The 17659-nt window shown below is 43.3% G+C and overlaps 1 non-coding gene across 1 annotated transcript; it reads right to left on the bottom strand.

The window, feature by feature from the left end:
- Positions 1-13928: 13928 nt before the first annotated feature.
- On the bottom strand, positions 13929-14061 carry LOC112583115. Its single transcript, XR_003107461.3, has one exon. It is a non-coding gene; the product is annotated as a U11 spliceosomal RNA (small nuclear RNA).
- Between the last annotated feature and the right edge of the window lie 3598 nt (positions 14062-17659).

Genomic DNA, 17659 nt, shown 5'->3' on the forward strand with positions numbered 1-17659 from the left:
ATCCTGGTCAGGGAACTAAGATCTGTTCTGATAAATAAAAATAGCTAAAAAAAAAGAAAAAGAAAAAAAGAAGACCTTTGTTTGGCCGGGCCTTGAAGAAGATTCCTTTATCTCATATAATCCTCTCGGCAACTCTACTAAGTAGCTTCTTTTCACTCCCGTTTTACAGATAAAACACAGGAGGCCAAGAGAAATTAATGAACCCCTCAAGGTCACCAAACTTGTAAGTAGTATAGCCAAGATGCAAACTCAGGTCCTTCTTTCTGCGGAGTGTGTAGTTATAAGCACTCAGATGGTCGCTACCTTTGTTAAGAATGAATGAGGTGGTGGTATACAGGCACTTTTTTGAGTGGGGGGGAGAGAGTTGCTTCCCCATCTTGCCTGCTCTTATGACTCACATCTCTGTTCTCTGTCATGAGGAAGTAACAGGAAGTTTTACAGGCTCTTGATTCAAGAACAGGCGAGGCAGCCCAGGAGTCAAACAAGAGAAAAGGATTTGGGGGCCAGAGAACCTGGATTCTAGGCTTGGTTATCAAAGTTCATCACTGCAGATGGTAACTGCAGCCATGAAATTAAAAGAAGCTTACTCCTTGGAAGAAAAGTTATGACCAACCTAGACAGCATATTTAAAAGCAGAGACATTACCTTGCCAAAAATGGTCCATCTAGTCAAGGCTATGGTTTTTCCAGTAGTCATATATGGATGTGAGAGTTGGACTATAAGGAAAGCCGAGTGCTGAAGAATTGATGCTTTTGAACTGTGGTGCTGGAGAAGACTCTTGAGAATCAGTCCCTTGGACTGCAAGGAGATCCAACCAGTCCATCTTAAAGGAAATCAGCCCTGAATATTCATTGGAAGGAGTGATGCTGAAGCTGAAACTCCAATACTTTGGCCACCTGATGCGAAGAACTGACTCATTTGAAAAGACCCTAATGCTGGGAAAGATTGAAGGCAGGAGGAGAAGGGGATGACAGAGGATGAGATGGCGGGATGGCGTCACCGACTCAAGGAACATGAGTTTAAGTAAACTCCGGGAGTTGGTGATGGACAGGAAGGCCTGGTGTGCTGTAGTCCATGGGGGTCACAAATAGTCAGACACGACTGAGCAACTGAACTGAACTGATCAAAGCTCAGGGATCTTGGCCAAGTCACATCTCCTTTGTACCTTGATTTCCTCATCTGTAAAACTGAGATAGTTTTTTCACTGTGCCCATCTCTCAGGGCTGTTTGCAGGATCAAATGAGGAGGTTTAGTATCCACATTCATATCTATTCTTATGATCAAGAATTTACACATTAGCAGATGATTCTGAATATAATAGGGACTGCTCATGACTGGACTCTTGATCTTTGTGAACTATTTCATAGTGATACCATCTATATTTTTTTTTTCATCTATATCTTTTGATTATGCATCGTGCACTCATGGAACGTTTACCAAAACCCTGTCCCTGTCTTCCAGAAGCTCTCAGTCTACCTTCTTCAGAGACAGAATTGTAAACATACGAAGCAGTACAGTGTGATTGGTGTTATGGTAGAGATACAAACAAAGCACTGAAAAAGTGCAAAGGACTCTCCCTGGAGGATTCCTGAAAGGCTTCACAGATGAGGGGGCATTTGCACCTGGTCTTAAAGGATGACTAGGCGTTCATCAAGGAGAAGGCAATGGCACCCCACTCCAGTACTTTGCCTGGAGAATCCCATGGATGGAGGAGCCTGGTGGGCTGCAGTCCATGGGGTCGCTAAGAGTCGGACATGACTGAGCGACTTCACTTTCACTTTTCACTTTCATGCATTGGAGAAGGAAATGGCAACCCACTCCAGTTTTCTTGCCTGGAGAATCCCAGGGACGGGGGAGCCTGGTGGCTGCCGTCTATGGGGTCACACAGAGTCGGACACGACTGAAGTGACTTAGCAGCAGCAGGAGTTCATCAAAGGGAAAAAGTGAGGCAGAACATTCCAAAAAGAACAAGTGAGTGTGAAGAGGGAGGCTCGGAACCAGATGGTCCTCATAAAGAGTAAAGAGGTATTCTACAAGGAGTGGGGACCCACTGGAGGTTGAAGTCCTCTCTGGCTGTACTGCTAACACCCAGCCCCAGCCCTCAGGACTTACCTAGATCACTGAAGTAATTCCTAGTACTCAGCAACCCTGTCCACCCACCTTCTAAATGTTATCTATCCTAGGTACCTAGAGAGAGTAATCTTTTAAAGAAACAAAGTAGGTGATTTCTGTGTTTAAAACCCCTTAGTAGCTTCCCATTGCACTTAGAATAAAAACCCAGACCCCTCACTAGGACCACCATGTGTGGTCTTCTTCCTGCCCTCCTCTGCCCTCACTCCCTGTGCTCCGGACACCCTGTGTGTGCCTGGAACCCCCGCACAGGCCCTTGTCACTGGCTCTTCTCTCTCCCTGGGAAGCTCTTCCCTCAGGTTTTCAGGGTTCACTCATCTTTCATTCCTCACAGGCCTTCCCTGGCTCCCAACCTTAAAGCGGGATCCCCAGCCATAGTCTACTCCCTTTCCATCAGGGCACTGGTCAGGTTCATTTGGAAGACTCTTCAGGGCACCACATCTGAGAGAGCTCCTATATCCACGTCCTAGTTATTGTCTCCCAACCTCCAGCTGATTTGCATAGCAGTCTCCACAATGTGAAACCCTCTGGATTATTTCTTGACCTATTTTGTGTCAATCCATTGAGTATGGTACATGGCAAATGTTTTTTGATTAAATGACTGAAGAATCAGAAAAAATGATAAGATATAGACTGGAGAGGAGAAAGACCAGGACAAGGAAACTTATGTGAGGGAGACTAGGATCATCTTACTAGGATCCTCCCCACAGAGAGAGAGATAGGCCTCATGCAGGGCAGAGTTCATGGCTCTGGACACAGTTCCAATCGGAACAGCAAGTCTTAGTGACCAAGAGAATGTGATGAATGAGAGAAAGGGACGAGGCTATTCCCCAAGTAAAAGAATGAAGTAGGAAGAGTTGGGATTGAGAGAAAGTGGAAATGATGAGTCCACTTGAGCTTCCTCAGTCTGTGATATTTGAGGGGCATCTAAATGAAAGCCTCCAGGAGGAAGTTGGATTGACTTGTCCTCAGGCAAGAATCTAGGGCTAGATTTGAGGACTTGTCAATCAGATGGACTGTAGAGGCCAAGAGTAAATAGGTCACCTAGGGAGAGTGTGCAGGGAAGGAGGAAGGAACCTAGAGGCCCAAACCTGGGCAACATTAAGCCCTGAGGAAACTAAAGGAACCCGCTGAAAGTGGTCAGAGTGATTAGCTTCCTGGACAGAGGAAAGTGAAGCCCAGAGAGCAGGCAGGGAGCTTCCAGAAGAAGGGGATGGCACTAGCCATGTCAGATATTGCAGAGAGCTCAGGCAAGGAAAAAAAGGTCACTGCATGTGGCAACTACAAGGTCGTTGCTGATCCTTCAAGGATGGGGTCACCTCTGAGGTTAGGAAGGAGGCCAGATTCTGGTGGCTCAAATGGTAAGTGGGAGGAGAATTAGCAGAAACAGTGAGTAGAGACAATATTTTTTGACCAAAAAATATTTTTTTGACTCGTGGTTTTTTTTATTGTAGTAAGAACACTTAACTTGAGATCTACTCTCCTAACAGGTTTTTAGGTGTGCAATACAATATTGTTATCTGTAGGCACAATGTTGTACGGCATATCTCTAGCCTTATTCATCTTTTCTTCATCTGTTGTATATATATACTTTTTTATTTATTATTTTTTATTGGAGTATGATTGGTTTACAATGTAGTGTTCGTTTCTGCTGTACAACAACAAAAATTTTTAACAAAAAGGAGAAACTAAGATATAAAGGACCAAGGTGATTATTTTAGGAGGAGAGGGACTTCCCTGGTGGTCCAGTGGTTAGGACTCTGAACTTCCACGGTGGGTGGGGCCCCAGGTTCCACCTCTGGTGGAGGAACTAAGATCCTGCAAGTCTCTGTGGGGCCAAGATATAAATAATAATGATAAATTAACAGGAGAAAAAGTCATGTGAAGGTCTTCCTTTTTTATTTTTTCACTTATTTTTCCTGTAATCCCTTTTCACTGCAGGAAATTGTAAAATACTTAATAGGATGGAGAGGGACTTCCCTGGTGGTTCAGTGGTTAAGAATTTGCCTGCCAGTTTCGATCCCTGGTCTGGAAAGATTCCCATATGCCTTGGGGCAACTAAGCCCATGCACCACAACTACTGAGCCCACACACCTAAACTACTGAAGCCTGTGGGCTCTGGAGCCAGTGCTCTGCAACAAGAGAAGCCACGGCAATGAGAAGCCCAAGCACTGAAACTAGAGAGTAGCCCCCACTTGCTGCAACTAGAGAAAGGCTGAGCTCAGCAAAAAAGACCTAGTATGGTCAAAATAAATAAATAAAAATAAAAGGATGGAGAAGCAGGGGGAAAAACCCACTTATTTAACATGGAATATATTTCCTTCCAGTCTGTTTTCTATGCATTTTTTCCTTATCATGAAGAAATGTCTTGAACATGCAATCCATGTTATACTTCTTTTTCCCTTAAACACTGTTTCCTAAGCATTGAAGAGAATAATTTTTCTTCTCCTTCTCCCCCACCCCTCCCCACCCCACCACATCTCCTTTCCTTCCCTTCTTCTTTTAAATACGAGACATACTTGAATGACCAGTCTGGCTCTATCCTTCCCTATAGCATTCTCGGGTCTCTCTGATTTCTAGGCAGACAATTTTGTTTGGGAGATAATTTTGTTCATTTTGATTGAATAAAAAAGCCAAACAGTGGAAGGGCCAGACATAACTGGGGGAAGCTGGCAAGGTGAGAGGACCCTATCTGGGATGTTCAAGGCACTTAGGCCCCCCTGGTTAGATTGTAGGTGTGAGCTGGACATAGGCCCACCATGGCTGCATGGTTTGAAAACAGAAGGGAAACTTAGATCTATATAGCCTCCAAGGTCCTGTTATTAACCCAATGTAACATGAGAGGTTAAGAACTTTCCCACATTCGGGGAATTCCCTGGTGGTCCAATCATTAGGACTCTAAGTTTTCACTGCCAAGGGCCCGGGTTCAATCCCTAGTTCAAACTAAGATTCTATGCAAGCTACACAGCTACAAAAAAAAAAAAAAAAAAAAAAAAAACACTTTCTTACATTCATACATCTATTTATTGGCTAGCTTGTATTTGAACTTAGGTAGTTGATTCCAGAGCCCATGCTCCTAGTTATCCCACCTCTGTGGAACTTCTATCCCTGGTCGCACATAAAATCACTCGGGGTGGTCTTATAAAATACCCATACCAGAGCCCCATCCCAGATGAATTCGACTGGAATCTGTGAGGGTGGAGTCTGGCCATGAATATTTTCTAAAATGGCCTTCAATTACTCTAGGGAACAGCCAGGTGGAAAAACCACAGCTCTGCTGGCTCTTGACTATGTCTATTCCAAGCCCAGTAACAACAGCAGCAGCATGAATAACAACAGCTAAAGTTTACTAAGTGCCAGCCCATTTTAAACACCTGGTATTAATGTACTTGGAAGGTACTAGTAGGGTCCCCATTTTATAATAGGAAAACCAAGGTCACATAGTTGGTATGCAGTAGAACCAGAATCTGGGTTCTTGATTTCAGTCTGTGCTATCACCTAACCAAGATGATCTCCTGAGACTAGCTGCTGACAGGATTGAAGGGAAAAGAAACTAACATTTCTTGAACCCTTCCTCTGTGTCTGCAGTGTACTAGAAGTTTTTCCATAGATAAAATTCCAGGTAGGGAATTTCCTTTCCAGGTAGGGAGTGATATTCCCTTTTCTCAGAAGAGGCAAAACAGGCTCAGTGAAATTAAGGGGCACAACCTCAGGTTACAAGTACAAGAAGTTGCAGAGCTGCCACTCCCAGTGGGTCTGTCCAAAGTCCAAGCTCTATTCACTTATTTGGAGTAACTAAAATCATCAAAATCATAGACAGAAAATGGAATAGTGGTTACCAGGGACCTGGGTAAAGGGAGTATTTGAGAAGCTAGTGTATATAATGGGTGCAGAATTTCAGTTGAGGATGGTGCAAAAGTTCTAGGAATGGTTGTTGGTGATAATAAACAATGACATGAATGTACTTAATGCCTCTGAACTGTACACTTACACATGGCAAATTTTATGTTCAGATCAGATCAGATCAGATCAGTCACTCAGTTGTGTCCGACTCTTTGCGACCCCATGAATCGCAGCACGCCAGGCCTCCCTGTCCATCACCAACTCCCGGAGTTCACTCAGACTCACGTCCATCGAGTCAGCGATGCCATCCAACCATCTCATGCTCTGTCGTCCCCTTCTCCTCTTGCCCCCAATCCCTCCCAGCATCAGAGTCTTTTCCAATGTATATTTTTATAATAATTTTAAAAATTAAAATAAATAAATAAAATAATTAAAGACAGTGAAGAGCAAGGTTTTGGGTGTGCCTATGATGACATCACCCTTATGGCAGAAAGTGAAGAGGAACTAAAAAGCCTCTTGATGAAAGTGAAAGAGGAGAGTGAAAAAGTTGGCTTAAAGCTCAACATTCAGAAAACGAAGATAATGGCATCTGGTCCCATCACTTCATGAGAAATAGATGGGGTAACAGTGTCAGACTTTATTTTTTGGGGCTCCAAAATCACTGCAGATGGTGACTGCAGCCATGAAATTAAAAGACACTTACTCCTTGGAAGGAAAGTTATGACCAATCTAGATAGCATATTCAAAAGCAGAGACATTACTTTGCCAACAAAGGTCCGTCTAGTCAAGGCTATGGTTTTTCCAGTGGTCATGTATGGATGTGAGAGTTGGACTGTGAAGAAAGCTGAGCGCCAAAGAATTGATGCTTTTGAACTGTGGTGTTGGAGAAGACTCTTGAGAGTCCCTTGGACTGCAAGGAGATCCAACCAGTCTATTCTAAAGGAGATCAGCCCTGGGATTTCTTTGGAAGGAATGATGCTAAAGCTGAAACTTCAGTACCTTGGCCACCTCATGCAAAGAGTTGACTCATTGGAAAAGACTCTGATGCTGGGAGGGATTGGGGGCAAGAGGAGAAGGGGACAGAGGATGAGATGGCTGGATGGCATCACTGACTTGATGGATGTGAGTCTGAGTGAACTCCAGGAGTTGGTGATGGACAGGGAGGCCTGGCGTGCTGTGATTCATGGGGTTGCAAAGAGTCGGACAGGACTGAGTGACTGAACTTACTGATGATGTCCCTGGCCCTGGGCAGGAAGCTGGCTGCCAGCTGAGGGAACTTAGGCTCTACCAGGCATAACAGTGCCCATGCCAAGTGCCTGGTAGAGAGCATGTGCCCATAAGTGTAGCTCCTGGGAGTTACCTGGTGGCCCAGTGGTTAAGACTCCAAAGCTTCCATTGCAGGAGGTGCAGGTTCAATCCCTGGTTGGGGAACTAAGATCCTGCATGCCACACAGCATAGCCCAAAATAATAATAATAAGTGTAGCTACAGATGGGGAGACTTAGGCCCAGAGAGGGTCTTAACTGTAGCTATTCATTGGAAGGACTGATGCTGAAGCTGAAGCTCCAATATTTTGGCCACCTGATTCAAAGAGCCAATTCACTGGAAAAGACCCTGATGCTGGGAAAGATTGAAGGCAGGAGGAGAAGGGGACGACAGAAGATGAGATGGTTAGATGGCATCATCAACTCAATGGACAGGAGTTTGAGCAAGCTCCAGGAGATGATGAACGGCAGGAAAGCCTGGCGTGCTGCAGTCCATGGGGTCACAGAGTCAGACATGACTGAGCAACTGATGGACAACAACGACTGGGCTCTGTTCTGAAAGGCAGGTGGGTGGTGCCAGTTGGAGTATTAAAAACAATACCAGCTGGCACTTCTTGAGTGCTTATTACATTCCAGACATGATTCCCAGTCCCTCTGTGAGTGTGGATTACCTCATGTACTCTTCACAACCCCCGCTGTGAGGAGGGTACCATTATTGTGTTCCTTTTACAGATGAGGAGACTGAGGCTGAGACAGAGATTGATTCAAGATCACAGAGCCAGCAGGACTTGAATCTTGTCCTCTCTGACTCCAAAACCAGCAAGTTAGCCTTTTGCTGGGGTGGTGGTGGTGGACATTGGGCATGGGTGGGGCTGGTGTGGGGAGGAGGTGATTCACTTGACTGTATCTGGATTCATCACAGAGTTTTTTCTTTTGCACCCACGGGAAGAACTTCCTCTTTTTCTGACTCAGTCCCCATATCGGCTTCTGCGAATGTGATACAGAGGGTGGGGAGTTAGAAGCAAAAGTACAGGCAGTCTTTAGTAAACAAAGATTTTTTGAGACTCTCTATGTAGCAGGCAATGGTCCAGGGGCTAGGAGTCCTGCAGTGAATAAAATAAATTTTGTCTCTGTTCTCATAGAGATTCTATTGCATAGTGCATATGTTGGGGGTAGGTGGGTAGAAAGATAGGGGAAATGGGGGAGAAAGGAAGGAAGTGGATATAGACAAAGAGCAGGATATACCTGGTATGGTAGGGCTATGAAGGAGATGTGCCAGAGAGAGATTGAGAGAGAATATGACTGAGGAGGGGACCTAACTAGATATAGTTAAGTGAACAGGGAAGGCTGGCTCAGGAGCTAAGGCCTGGAGAATGAGAAGATCCCAGCTGAAATCCAGAAGTAGTGTTTCAGGATTCTGTGGGGAAACAGCAGAGGCAAAGTCCATGAGATCCTCACATGTTGGAGGAGAAGGCCAGTCAGGCTGGAGCAGAGAAACAGAAAGAAGTCAAGAGAAGATCCCAGTGCCAACACATGTAAGGTCTTGTAGACCCCAATGAGGAGTTAAAGGTTAATTCTAAGTGACAGGAAGGCCACTGAAGGAGTTAAGAATGAAGACTAGAAGGGAGCATGACAGGAAGTCAAAAGACCACTTAGGAGCTTCTGATTTTAATAGAACAGGTGATGGTGATGGTTCAGACCAAGTGGGGATTCAGAGAGGAGGTGGTCTTAGAGGGGTCTCTGGGAAGTTACTAAGTGATGGAGGGGGAAGTTATTAAGTGATGGATTTGCAGAGGTGAAAAAGACAAGAGAAGAAGCAGGCTTGATGGGGGATGGGAATCTAAGGGGAAGTGGGGATAGAAATTATGAAATAATTGCAGAGTTAGTAGCTGTCCATGCAGCTGGAGACAGTGTTCTGGGCTGGAAGTAGATACCAGAGAGGAGGGACCAGAGGCTATCCTTCTAGGGACCCATAGGTCATACCTCTTCACAGATGGATAACATAAGGTCCAGAGGATATCTGAAGTTTTTGTTTAAAATCGTTTATCAACATTTACAAATCCAGAGATATCAAATAAAAGGTTTTCTGCCTCCTTTTCTAAATTGGTTGCTCTGGTCACACTGGGCCCTTCCCCATGTACTAGGAAGGCCGTAGCAGGCTGGTAGGGGAGCCCCCTGCTCCTCCAGATTGAACATAAACTCTTCAGCTGATCCCACCACAGCAGGTCTGCTGCAGATTTCACTCAAAGCCTGGTCCTGGCAGTCCTAGAGTTTCAATTTCTGGCATGGGCAGGAGGTGACACCATAGAAGAGGGAAAAGTTGGTCTGGGACACAGTATATACTTTCTCCCATTCTGTAGTGGTTATCGATAGTGGTTGTGTGTGTGTTAGTCACTCAGTCGTGTCCAACTCTTTGCGACCCCATGGACTGTAGCCCACCAGGCTCCTCTGTTCCATGGAATTCTTCAGGCAAGAATACAGGAGTGGATAGCCATTCCTTTCTCCAGGGGATCTTCCTGATCCAGGAATCTAACCCCACTTTTCTGCAGTTCAGGCAGATTCTTTACCGGGTGCTGCTGCTGCTGCTAAGTCACTTCAGTCGTGTCCGACTCTGTGCGACCCCATAGAAGGCAGCCCACCAGGCTCCCCCGTCCCTGGGATTCTCCAGGCAAGAACACTGGAGTGGGTTGCCATTTCCTTCTCCAATGCATGAAAGTGAAAAGTGAAAGGGAAGTCGCTCAGTCGTGTCCGACCCTCAGCGACCCCATGAACTGCAGCCTTCCAGGCTCCTCTGTCCATGGGATTTTTCAGGCAAGAGTACTGGAGTGGGTTGCCATTGCCTTCTCCATTTACCGGGTGAGCCACCAGGAAAGCAATTATTGATGCACAAAAGTTGTAAATTCTAATAAAGTCCAATTTACTTATGTTTTCTTTTGTTGCCTGTACTTTTGATGTCATATTTAAGAAATCATTACCAAACCCAATGTCATAAAACTTCCCTATTTTCTTTTAGTTTTAGCTCTTAAATTAGATCTTTGATTTATTTTTTCTATGTGGTTTAAGGTAGGAGTTCAGCTTCATTTTTTTGCATGTGGCTATCCACTTTTCCCAACGCTATTTGCTGAAAAGACCGTCATTTCACTATTGAATGGTCTTGGCATTCTTATCAAAAATCATTTGAGGCCATGATTTATTTCTGCACTCTCTATTCTATTCCATTGGTCTACATGTGTGTTTTTACACCAGTACCACAATATCTTTACTTACTTTGCTTTGTAGTAAGTTTTGAATCAGTAAGTGTAGTCCTCCAACTTTGTTCTTTTTCAAGAGTGTTTTTGGTACTCAGAGTCCTTTGAGATTCCAAACGAATTTTAGGATGGGTTTTTCTATTTCTGCAAGATATGTCATTGGGATTTTTACAGGATTTTTTGCATTGAATCCAGATTACTTTGGATAGTATTGGCATCTTAATAAGATTGTGAACATGGACGACCTTTCCATTTGTTTCTGTCTTCTTGACTTTCTTTCAACAATGTTTTGTAGTTTTCATGTACAAGTTACACTCCTCCTTGGTTAAGTTTCTCCTCCTTGGTTAAATTTCCTAAGTATCATATAAACATTTCTAAGTATTTTTTTCTTTTTTTTTTTAATAGAGAAATCAATATTTTACATTTTATTTACATAAACTGATTACAAAGTTCAGTTATAATATAAATATATAATTATATCATTGATTATAATTATTTATATAAAAATAATTATATCAGTTATTTTTTTCCCCATAAGTACAAATGATTCTTAGATGGAGGAGAGGTAAACTCTCAATATTTCACTTGAAATCATCTCTTAGTGAAGATAAATTGTGGTCTTTACATAAATTGTACGTTGACTTTAATGGATCATATACACCTACTGTTTAAACTATGCCTAAGGAACAATTTAGTAAATTGTAAATTGCATTACTGTCTCATTAAATGGAATTATTTCTTAATTTTCTTTTCAGTTAGTGTATAGAATACAATTTTTGTGTGACCTTCATTTCTTATCAGTGGTCACTGATTGCAACATTGGAGATACAGACCAATAGGGGAGCTCAGGAATCAGATTTGGCTGGTTTTGAGAAAGAGGCCATGACAGCATTTGCCTACCTGAAGGATGGAAACTTCCTCCTCTCTTCTGACAAACTACTTCTCTGGTGACTCAGATGGTAAAGAATCTGCCTGCAATGTTGGAGACCTGGGTTTTATCCCTGGTTTGGGAAGATCCCCTGGAACAGGGAAAGGCTACCCACTCCAGTATTCTGGCCTGGAGAATTCCATGGACTGTATGGGGTCATGCAAAGAGTTGGACATGACTGAGCAACTTTCACTTTCACTTCTCTGACAAACTGACACCCTTTTCCCCTCCATCCTTCAAAATACCAAAGCTTCATAGCCTCTCAAAATCCATATCCCTGAACCACCTCCCCTCCCATCACCCACCTGCAGTAAACCCATCCTGTTGTGAGTCTATGATATGATTAGAAGTAAGTCTATTGGGGGTGGGTCAAGGAGGGCCTCCCTGAGGAAGTGACATTTGAACTGACACAAAGAATGAGGAGGAATTAGTCACTTTGGGAAAATGCAAGAGGAAGACAGGCTGCTGAAAAAGAGAAAATTTACAGTTTTATTAAAATACAATTTACATATCATAAAACTTACCCATTTTAAGTGTACAATTTAATGATTTTAGGAAACTCATAGATTTATGCAACATAATTTACTTGTAGAACATTTTCTTCACGGCAGGAAGATGCCTCATGCCCATTTGTAGTCAGTCCCTGCTCTCAACTCCAGTCCCAGGCAATCACTAACCTACTTTCTGTCTCTATAGCTTTGCTCCTTCTGGACATCTTGGGTAAAAGGAATCATATAATATATGGTCTTTACTGACGGACTTCTTTGTGAGTCTGATTTTATTTTTCATCATTTGTATTGCAGTGACTGTGCATCCTCATCATTTTTCTAATCTTTTCATCTACCCCATGTTTTCTGAGAAATAATTGGAAAATATAGAGAAATAAAAGGAAAAAAGCTTCACTCTCCCAGTAAATCTTCCATCTGTAATAGATTCCATTCTGGTTGACATTTTTCTTGGATATTACTCTGTGCAGTCAGAGCAAGTTTCCTTTCAGAAGATCTGGACTCATCTCGTGACCCTGCTGCTTTCTAGCTCTGTGTTGGGGGCCTTTCAGAGCTTCTGTTTTCTCATTCATTAAGTGAGCAAAACAATACAACCAGCCCTCTGTATCCCTGGGTTTTGCATCCACAGATTCAACCAACCACCGATTAAAAAAACAGAAGAAACCCATAAAGTTCCAAAAGGCAAAACTTGATTTTGCTGCCCCCCCCCCCCGCAGCTATTTTACAAGCATTTACTTTGTTTTAGGTATTGTAAGTAATCTAGAAGTGATCTTAAATATACCTGGAGGATGTGCAGAGGTTATATGCAAGTATGGTAAAGAATCAGCCTGCCAAGGCAGGAGACACATATTCCATCCCTGGTTGGGGAAGATCCCGTCCCTGGAGGAGGAAATGGCAACCCGCTCCAGTCTTCTTGCCTGGAGAATTCCATGGATAGAAGAGCCTGGCGGACTACAGTCCGTGGGGGTTGCAAAGAGTTGGAGACGACTGAGTACGCAGGCACACACACTATGCCATTTTATATACAGTACTTGAACATCTGCGGATTTTGTGTACCCAAGGGGGGGTTCCTGGATCCAACTATCCTACTCCCCACCCGTGCGCTGATTTGGAGTGCGCTACAGTGTGCTTAGTGGCTCGTATCCGACTCTTTGCCAGGCTCCTCTGTCCATGGGGATTCTCCAGGCAAGAATACTGGAGTGGGTTGCCATGCCCTCCTCCAGATCATCTTCCCAACGCGGGGGTCGAACAGAGGTCTCCGGCATTGCAGGCAGATTCTTTACGTCTGGGCCTCCAGGAGTTTGGAGGGACCATCCTATACTGCAGAACACTAACAGAATGAATGGAATGAATCCTTGTAGCAAAACCTCGCTCTCTTTTCTTCGGTCGCAAAAGGCAGCATGCAGGATCCTAGTTCCCGGACCACCTGCGCCCCCTACAGCGGCAGCTCCGCATATTAAACATTGGACAGAGAATTTCCTAAATGTCCTCTTAAACATAATTTAAAATATGAGATGAATTTTTTGAAGGTTTTACACTTTTGTGCCTCTTAATGAGCTGCTCTGCGAAAACGTTGTTATCAACAATAAGACTGCTACTTACCTGGTGTTTTAAAGTAGTGATTCTTTTCAAAGGGCAGAAACGACAGGAAGAACGTAAACACAAACTTAGATAACCGATAACGTATACATGTAGTAAGAAAAGACTTTTTACAAAAGAAGCTTTGTATTATGATTCCGTTACCCTGATAAACTAACAGCCAAGAAAAGTGTAAACATTCCTGTCAGCTGCGTGGTTCAACAGTAAAATACACCAACACACCATTTACTTTTTCTAACTCGCGAAAGGAAAAAACAACTGCTCCACTCTATATGTTTTTCCATTTAAAAACTTGAGTTTCTTGAATATCGAGGTACAGAATACCCACGAAACTAAAAAAACAAAAATCACTAGGTGCTAGAGAGTAATATGAAAACTATTTTAAATTCTATCTTATACACATCATAAGTAGGGGCGCCAGGACCAACGATCACCAGCTGCCCTAGTAACAAAAATTATGCTTCCGAAATCTCTTGATGTCGATTCCGCACGTAGAGCAAACGAGCTGCCCTACATGTGCCACTCACGACAGAAGCCCTTTTTACCTTGCCGGCTTCCAAAGCAGGGTGGCAGTGTCGGCAAATCCCTTTTATGGTAAAGGTGAAAATAAAGTCGATGCAGTTTTCCATTCAGAGTTCCCAAAGTTGAGGCTGTAACGGCAGACCCTTCTGAAAGGAAGAGAAGTCTTCATAAGGAGACTCTATCATCTGTCTTTGGATTTTTATTTAAAATAAAAGCAGAGACTTGAGTCGTATGCAAATATGCGCGGTGCTTGCTGGGAAGGTGCCTGCGGGTTCTCAGGGAGGCGTAGGGGAGGGGTTTGTAGGAAGGAGCGCGATTCTCTACTGCGCGGGAGCTGCGCTGCGAGACTGACTTTCCGGTAGATACACGTACCTATCTGGGTATTCAAATCTCACCCTATTAAAATTGAAAATGCACAACTTGTGCTACTCCTAGGCGTTCACCCCGAAGCGGCCACACGAGCACTGGAGGGGTCGGATCACTGTAAAATCAAAACACTGGGAGCAATTTAAGCTTCACCTACATAACAACGAACAGCAGAATGTGGTGGGTTTATAGTGGAATGCCATCTGCTGCACCTCGAAGGAGTTAATTGGACATCAAAATACACAGATTGATAAAAAGCAGTAGAATAAGGTACAGCGTGATACCATTAACGTAAGCAAACAAGTAAAAAATACTGTGCTTTATCAACAAATATTTAAAAACTGAGTGAAAAATGTGTTTGAAGAGGGTACCGCATGATATCGACGTAATAAAAAGCACATGTGTGCATACAAAACCCAGTGCTTTATTTTTTTATGGTTACATATTTGTATTAATACATATTAATGATTAACGCTGGAAATGAGTCTTGGTACAGACACACAAAACTTTAGATTTACTTATGTTTTGTTAAAAACCCATAACGATTATTTTATTAAATATTTTGTTACTTGTGCAATTAAGACTATTTTAAAAATATAGTCCTGGCTTTCTGTAATTTCTCTGACATTTCTTAAAGTTAGGTTTGCGTGCTAAGTTGCTTCAGTCTTTCTGACTCTGCGACCCCATGGACTGCAGCCCGCCAGGCTCTGTCCATGGGATTCTTCAGGCAAGGACACTTGAGTGGGTTGCCATGCACTCCTCCAGGGTATCTTCCCCACCCAGGGATCGAACCTGGCTCTCTTGTGTCTCCCGTACTACAGGCATATTCTTTACCGCTGAGCCACAGAGGGGGAGCCCTAAGGTTAGGTTCATTGAGGTATAATTTATATACAGTAAATTCACCTTTTTTATCATACAGTTCTATGCGTTTTAACAAACTCATATAGACATGAATCTGTTATCACAATCAGTATTTCTATCACCCCCAAAAGTTCCTTTGTCCCTTTTTCTAGTCAACCCCTCCTCCCATCTCCAATCCTGGCAACCTATTTTCTGGCCCTGTAGTTTTGTGTTTTCCAGAAAGGCATAAAATTGGAATCATTCATGTATATTTCATTTTTAATATAAAAAAGAAATTGGAAAGTGACATAGTACAGAAAAGTGAGAATTGATACTGTACAGAAATGTGAGAATTGTTTTCCCAAACTACTATTAACAGTTTTGTGTTTATCTTGCCTCCTACCCAGAGTGGTGCAGTCACTGTGGAAAACAGTATAGAGGTTTCTCAAAAAACTAAAAATAGAACTATCATAAAACCCAGCAATTCCATTCCTGGGTATGTATCCGAAAAAAAAAAAAAAACAATATTTTGAAAAGATATATGCACCAAGATGTTCATAGCAGCATTATTTGCAATAGCCAAGATATGGAAGCAACTTAAGTGTCCATTAACAGATTAATGGATTATATATATATATACACACACACACACACACACGCATACACACACACACACACACACTACCCAGCCATTTAAAAAAAGAATGAAATTTTACCATTTGCAGCAACTTGGATGAACTTGGAGGGCATTATGCTAAGTGAAATAAGTCAGAGAAAGACAAATATTGTATGATATCACTTATATGGGGAATCTAAAAGATACAACAAACTAATGAATATAACAAAGAAGAAGCAGTTTCTTAGATTTAGAGGACAAACTAGTGGTTACTAATGGGGAGAGGGGAGGGTCAATATAGGGGTGAGGAAGTGGGAAGTACAAACTACTAGGTGTAAGAGAGGCTACGAGAATGTATTGCACAACATGGGAGATATATAGCCAATATTTTGTAATAACTAAATGGAGTGTAACCTTTAAAACTGTATAAAAATAAAATTAAAAAGAATAATTAAGACCCAGAAAAAAAAAGTAAACTGGGTCTTAAAAGGACAGAGTGCAGAAACAAAAATGGAATGCCAGACCCTTAGGAGAATGAAGAGAGCAGTGGCAGAGAAATTAGACTAGTACCATAGCTTGGAGCCTAATGCTGCTGCTGCTGCTGCTGCTGCTAAGTTGCTTCAGTCGTGTCCGACTCTGTGCGACCCCATAGAGGGCAGCCCACCAGGCTCCCCCGTCCCTGGGATTCTCCAGGCAAGAACACTGGAGTGGGTTGCCATTTCCTTCTCCAATGCATGAAAGTGAAAAGTGAAAGGGAAGTCGCTCAGTCGTGTGGGGCCTAATGCTGAAGCTGCCTGAAATCTGTGAATCTAGATCTGCGGCAGGGTTACCGGTGGATTGGGAATTTGGTGGGATGAGGATGGCAACATATAAAGACAGGGAGAGCAAGTTGCTGTACCATTCCTGGTGGGAGGCAGCTTTTCCTGCTGACGGTACTGCTGCTCACTAAGCTATCACAGCGCTTTGTACACTACTTTTTGTCTGTGGATTCTCGCCTATCTTAGTTTGGGGACCTGGGCTCTAGGAGGGACTCGGGCTGGAAGGCACTCGGGCTGGAATAAGGTCTTCTTTACAACTCTAGCATCTAGCAGGAATTCAGCAGTTCTCACCAAGCATTTGACATTTATTTGATAGATGAAGTAACCGAAAACATCATTTCTAATGATTAGACAGTTCAGGCTTCAGAGTGAGAGAGAATTCTGAGTTCCAGTTGTGCCTCTGCACTTATTAGTTAGAATTTGGTTAATCTCTCACAGGTTTCCTTTATTTTCTTCTGGATGCGTCCCGCAGGACACGGGATCTTACTTCCCCTACCAGGGATAGTACCCGCGCCCCTTGCAGTGGGAGCGCGGAGTCTTACCCACTGGACCACAAGGTGTCCCTCTCACAGGTTTCTTTAAATCGTTAAATGACTTAGCGACGGTAAGGTGTTTATAAAAAGTTCCTGGTGGATAGTAAGCGCTCAACTGTTATTAACTGCCAAACCACAGCCATAAACCTTTCTTGTCCCAAGTTTCTCCGGTTGACGTCCAATAATTAGCTATCTTTGGAGTGTTGGTCCCAGGAGATACTAGTCCTCAATTCAGTTTCAGTTCAGTCGCTCAGTCGTGTCCGACTCTTTGCGACCCCATGGACTGCAGCACGCCAGGCCTCCCTGTCCATCACCAACTCCCGGAGTTTACTCAAACTCCTGTCCATTGAGTCGGTGATGCCATCCAACCATCTTATCCTCTGTCGTCCCCTTCTCCTCCCGCCTTCAATTACTGTCCTCACAGCACGACAAAGACACCAACCAAA

This window comes from Bubalus bubalis, chromosome 2 (genome assembly GCF_019923935.1).
Source record: "Bubalus bubalis isolate 160015118507 breed Murrah chromosome 2, NDDB_SH_1, whole genome shotgun sequence".
NCBI classification, from domain to species: domain Eukaryota; kingdom Metazoa; phylum Chordata; class Mammalia; order Artiodactyla; family Bovidae; genus Bubalus; species Bubalus bubalis.